Source organism: Phoca vitulina, unplaced genomic scaffold, assembly GCF_004348235.1.
Source record: "Phoca vitulina isolate PV1807 unplaced genomic scaffold, GSC_HSeal_1.0 scaffold20, whole genome shotgun sequence".
NCBI lineage: Eukaryota > Metazoa > Chordata > Mammalia > Carnivora > Phocidae > Phoca > Phoca vitulina.
In genome coordinates this window covers 13,303,602-13,310,183 of record NW_022589723.1, presented here as the reverse complement: position 1 = coordinate 13,310,183, position 6,582 = coordinate 13,303,602, and the positions used below count along the sequence as shown (strand labels likewise).

The window sequence follows — 6,582 nt, the reverse complement described above, 5'->3', positions numbered from 1 at the left end:
AATTGTTCAGTAACTATCAGAGATTCTAAACTCTCTGCATCTAGTCTGATGTATTGTACTTCAAGATGCTTCCCTGAGTACAGAATCTCCTTGTAAAGTAAATAATTGCGTTGTATATCAGTCTTCCTATCAATATTAATTATAAAGTATTTTAGAATTTAAAAAAAAGCCAAACTATAAACTGTCTGCATCTAAGAATTTCTGTAAAAATCTACCATTCCCTATATATTTTCCTGATGGAGATAAAGAGGAACAACCAGATTTGAATGATGAAAACATGCATCAACTCATATTCTCCATTCTTAGCCACAACAATACCACACTTGTCATCTCTGTCAAGAGCATAGATATATCGGTTGCCCTCCAACTGAATTTCGTTAGAAAAATTAGCACTCAAATTAGTTAAATAGGGTTGGATATGCCAAGGTTAGCAGTTAGCTGGCAGTTTGCATTTTAGCAAAACCTCTGTAATTTGTGGGATTCATTATTTTTTACTATATAATTCCCAAGTTATCTTAGGGTATTTATAAATTTAACTTTTATTAAGGAAAAAAGTTGAGTAAGTTCTAGAGAAGGACTGTACAACATTGTACCTGTAGTGAACAATAATATATCAACACTTAAAAATTTGTTAAGAGGGTAAATCTTATGTTAACTGTTCTTTCCACAGTAAAATAAAATACAAGAAAATGAATCGCCAAAAGGATCATTTTGTGTGTGTGTGCAAAACTATCGTATTTACAAAAATGGTACAAAAGTGAATTCAACAGTCAATGCACATGCACACTTCATTCACATCTTCAACAAAAGATACTCTAACACTACAGAACTGAGTAAGAATACTAGCTTCAACGGCAGCTGTTAAGCACTAGTCACGTAAGTTACACAAGAATGGGCAAATATTGCCCAAGTAAAATTCTGTTCTTAGAGCTAGAACAGGTTTAAGGCCATTCAAGTTCAAGCACAGAGAAACAAATCTTTCAGAGCTCCAACTATTTTTGTTTGAAGAATGTGAACTGTCTTCCAACTTGTGGTCTTAAACTTCTGTTTTATGAAATCCAAAAGGAAAATACAAAAGAAATCAATACAAGTGAGGTTATATTAAATAAGAGTAACATACAAAGCTATAATTAAGATGAATTAAAGAAAGCGAACACATTACAATTGTAAAACTTGCTTGTTACTTGTTGAATCAGTCCTACACTAGGAGTTGGGTAATATATACAATTATTTTCAAGTAGATTATGTTGCTCTAACATGTTCTCTTTATCAGTGCCCTGTTTAATCAAAAGCTCTACACACGTAGATTCCCTTACAATAGCAGCACACACTACCGCTACCTGCAAAGCTGTCATTCTCAAATTACTTAGTGAATGAAAGGAAGTAAAAAGCAGAGAAGTAACATATTAAGGAGAAATAATGAGAATTAGAAGATTCATGCAGTTCAGCTCTTTTAATCAGCCAGCCAGCTTGCTAGCAACAAGAGACGGCTTCTGTCGAGGAAGGTCCTGTGGAGTGGAATGTGGTCACCAGTGACTTCTGTCTTATCTAGAACTGCAGTAGGAAGCTGCTTGTTCTTCATGTTTATTGTTGTTTTGTGTGTGTGTGTGTGTGTGTGTGTGTGTACGTGTGTGTTTAGGTAGGCTCCATGCCCAGTGTGGGGCTTGAACTCACAACCTTGATTCATTTCTGCTTTAGCCATGGTATAATCCCCAGAATCAAAATATTTTTTCCCTTTCTGCAATTGTTTCCTTAAGAAATCTGAACCTCCAGGCTTTTGTCCCAGATGAGGACACCTTGTTTTTAATTTTGCTTCTTCAGCTTTCTCTACACTAGTTATTCTATCTACTATTTCCTTCTGCTCCTCCGAGGAGGCTGCCTCGGGAAACTTCCACAGACATACTGCTTCCTCTTACCGTGCTTCCCCTTACCAAAAGGATTCAATCAAGTATCAAGGTTAGTCAAGACTCCAAGTCCAGGACTCTAAAGTGCGGGGTGGATACCTTGTTCATGAGATACTGGATTTGGGGATTTAAATCCCACACCCCCTTGGTCAAAAAAAAGCCAAGGAAGGAAATCTAACAATACAAAAAAATATGAATCAGACTTGGTCAGCTCTGCGGTGACATTAAGGCATGAGAGTGGAACGATTCCATTCACAAACTTCCCTTTTCTAACAATATTAAGGAACAATATTAAGGAAGAGTGAATTTCTTCACGCAAGTCAGTGTAAGATTCTGACCCTTACATGTAACACAGTGTGATCACACGGGGCTCTCCTGTGGCAGAAGGGAAAATGGGGAAGACTCAGAACCACTGTAGCTTTGAAGGTGCAAAATATTCCATGCATGTTCACGTTCAATAGCTGCCCCTCGAAAAAAATCAAACCGTACACAGAAGTGAAGAAAGTTAATCATCAAAATCTCTCTTTCCTCCCCACCCCTCATGCCAACACTTCGATATCACTTTGATATGTGTTCTCCCAGTTTGGTGCGTACATGTACCCACACACAATATATTTATGGTTAGGTATTATCTTAACCATATCAGGCTGCGATCTGCCTTTTCTACTTAAAGTCTGTATAGGTGAGCTCATTTTTTTTCTATTGGCTGCCTACTATTACATATGACTACTTAAAAAATCACTCATTGAGGGGATACTTTTTATTCTATTTCATTTCTTTTTTCTATTTTTAAATGATTTTTTTAATTTATAGAAGTAAAACTTGCCCATATTTTTAAAAATTCAGACTGTATTGGGGCACCTGGGTGACTGTTGGTTAAGCATCCAGCTCCTAATTTTGACTCAGGTCATGATCTCAGGGTCGTGACATCGAGCCCCACATTGGGCTCCACACTCAGTAGGGAGTCTGCTTAAGAGTCTCTCCCTCTCCCTCTGCCCTCCCCCCAACCCACTCACACCCTCTCTCAAAAAAAAAAAAAAAATTCAGACTGTATAGATGTGTCTAAAATGAGAAACAAAAAATCTCCCTCCTCCCATCCCCACCAACCACGTCACTACCACACCCATTACTCAGGTTCTATCAAGTTTGCTTTAAGTTCTACTGTGATTACCACTGAAACTGTATGTAATATATTTACACCCCTTTTTCTGGACTTATCAACTATAGATATTATTTATCAACTCCTCATAATGAAAAATTAGGAATGTCTTGTTTAAATTATAAATTCAGGGGGCGCCTGGGTGGCTCAGATGGTTAAGCGTCTGCCTTCGGCTCAGGTCATGATCCCGGGGTCCTGGGATCGAGCCCCACGTCGGGCTCCTGGCTCGACGGGGAGCCTGCTTCTCCCTCTGCCTCTCTCCCTGCTCGTGCTCTCTCTCTCTCTCTCTGTATCTCTGTGTCTCAAATGAATGGATGGAATCTTCAAAAAAAAAGAAAAAATAGTAAATTCAGGGGCGCCTGGGTGGCTCAGTCGGTTAAGCATCTGCCTTGAGCTCAGGTCATGATCCCAGGATTCTGGGACTGAGACCCGCATCGGGATCCCTGCTCAGCGGGGAGCCTGCTTCTCCCTCTCCCTCTGCCGCTCCCCCTGCTTGTATGTGCTTTTCCTCTCTGTCAAATAAATAAATAAAATCTTTCAAAAAATAAAAATAAATAAATAAATTAGTAAATTCAATGCACGGATGAAAAGGAATTATGGCGTTTCGCTATTGAACAACTTCAGCCTGCTCTAATAACGACTCATAGTTTGTGGTAACACAACTTGGTTACTACAAATAATAGCTTAATTAGGGAATTATAGTAGTTTAGTAATAACTTGGATTCAGATACAGATAAACTCCTCCAGGGGACAGGAATACCTAAGTTCCCATCAGGGTCCTGCTGCTAATTAACTCTGTGGCTCTAAACACATTTTGTCACCTCACAGTGTCCTAGTTCCCTATCTCTTCAAATAGGAATGATAACTATCTCACAGATCTGAATGAGGATTGAATTAAAAAAATCATGCCTCTGACCACGATTTGTAAAACACAGAGTATCCTTAGTGCCTTTCCCTTTAGCCATTGGTGTCATTGCTGGAGCGGGTGCGGGGCAAACAAGGCAGAGAGTGGGCAGATGGGTCAAGCTGCCAGGTCGGGCATCCCCACTGCGCCATGCCTTTTGCCGCTTCTTGGGTTTCAAGCCCCTAAGAGATCTGATAGAATGGGGGTGTCAGCAGGAGCAGAGGCTGAGCCAGCACTTGAGTTAGCAGGCTCTCTCATGTATCCCAAGAATGAGAAGTCCTAAAGCAGACCTAGAAGCTGGAAGCAAGAGAAACAGATGCCTGTTGCCAGTGGTGGTGGCAAAAGAGGCACCAGCCCACTCAGCCTGGAGCAGGATTGAAGTGTCTGACCCAGGACAGGGAGTACGATGGGAGAAGCTCATGGATGTAGGAATCAGATGTGTAAGTCTCTGAGACAGACCCCGGAACTAGATCCTGCGGTAGAAGAGCAGAAGGGGAGAGTGAGCTCCTGGCTGCAGACAGGAATATGTCACCATCCTGGGTGACCCAGCAGTCTTAAATTGAATGAGCTTTCCACATTGTATTCCTGGTTAAGGTCACTTGAACATCAAGGGAACCTGACTTTTTAACTTCTTTCTGTAAATTATTGTCATTTTCGGGCGCCTGGGTGGCTCAGTTGGTTAAGCGACTGCCTTCGGCTCAGGTCATGATCCTGGAGTCCCTGGATCGAGTCCCACATCGGGCTACCTGCTCAGCAGGGAGTCTGCTTCTCCCTCTGACCCTCCCCCCTCTCATGTACTCGCTCTCATTCTCTCTCAAATAAATAAACAAAATCTTTAAAAAAAAAAAAAAAAAAATTATTGTTATTTTCTTTATATGTTTAATTTTTATATTAAGAAAAATCTCAAACACACAGAAGGGATATAGTATAATGAGTATATAACATACATAATGTACAAATAGTATAAAATACCCATTACCCAGATTCAATCATTATCAAGATTTTCCCACACTTGCTTCACTTTCTTGCACTTTGAAAAACTAAAATAGTTTATTTTCTTTTAAAGATTTTATTTATTTATTTGACAGAAAGAGACACAGCAAGAGAGGGAACACAAGCAGGGGGAGTGGGGGAGGGAGAAGCAGGCTTCCTACAGAGGAGGGAGCCTGATGTGGGGCTCGATCCCAGGACCCTGGGATCATGACCTGAGCTGAAGGCAGATGCTTAACGACTGAGCTATCCAGGCGCCCCAAAAAACTAAAATAGTTTAAAGCAAATGATAGACCCACGTCATTGCATCCCCACTCACTTCAGTATGGATCTCATTTTTGTTACACATGCACACATTGTGCATACACACACACACACACAACTAAGGGGAAAATGAAGTAAACCCCTTCCACACAGTAAAACGGTCGGTCACTGCAGCAACTCTGGTAGGCTCTCAAGATAAATGGGGATGCTACCTATACAAAGAACACAAATGCAAAGGTATCATCTCTGCTGGCTTGGGAAAGAGTAAACAAGAACATCAGAATGCTAGGAAAGTACTGGCTGTTGGAAAGGGAACTGAAAACCATAAGGCATACCAACAGAGGCAGTATGTCGTGCCAGGGCAAAATTCTGCTCGTTGCACCTCATTGCGTCTATCTTGGTGTATAAGAATCTCTCTCATTCATCTTCCCTTGCCTTCCTCATCATACCCAATGGCCTCCTCCTGACCCGTGGGCCCCCAAGGCCGTGACTTCTCTTTCTCTCCATCTTTCCTACCTCCACACCCTCCTCCCTAAGTGCCTCTTCCATTAACTCCCCAATGTCTTAATTTTAAACACTAGGGACCCATTTCTCTGGCCTAAGACATGTTCAGCACATAGCACCGTGTCTGGTTTACAACCTCTGCTATGATCTGAATGTTTGTGTCCCCCCAAAATCCACATGTTGGAGTCCTAATGCCCAGTGTGATGATCTTAGAAGATGGAGCCTCTGGGGGGTTATTAGGTCATGAGGGTGGAGCCCTCATGAATGGGATTCTTGTTCTTCCAAAGGAGATCCCACAGAGCTCCCTACCCCTTTCCACTCTGTGAGGATGCAGTGAAAAGGCACTGGCTATGAACCAGGAAGAGGGTCCTCACCAGAACATGACCCTGTTAGTGCCTTGATCTTGGACATCTAAACCTCTGGAACTGTGAGAAGTAGATTTCTGCTGTTGATATGCCACCCAGCCTGTGGTATTTTGGTATAGCAGCCCAGACAGACTAAGATAGCCTGTTAAGAAATATTGGTTGGATGGATGGATGGATGAGTGGTTTTAAGTGAGATGGTACTACTTTAAAACCTACATGAGTTCTGATAGAACTCTACTATGACATTGAAGAACCATTAGCCAAAATGGGTGCCAGTCATAACAGCCAGCTGCTCACCCAGAAGGTTAGAAAAGTGGGAATGTGATACACATGCCCTCCCAGCACCACCACCAACCACCAAGCACAGAAAGGGAAGAAAATGTCAGAATGGAAAGATGATGGGCACTGGGCTGCGACAAACCTGAATGCAAACCTTGACTCCACCATCTTCCAATTGTGTGACTTTGAACAAAGTATTTAAAAATTTTCATT

The 6,582-nt window shown here is 41.5% G+C and overlaps 1 pseudogene; it reads right to left on the bottom strand.

Annotated features, from left to right (window-relative positions):
* Window positions 1-1,457: 1,457 nt before the first annotated feature.
* On the bottom strand, window positions 1,458-5,608 carry LOC116640513 (annotated as a pseudogene).
* Between the last annotated feature and the right edge of the window lie 974 nt (window positions 5,609-6,582).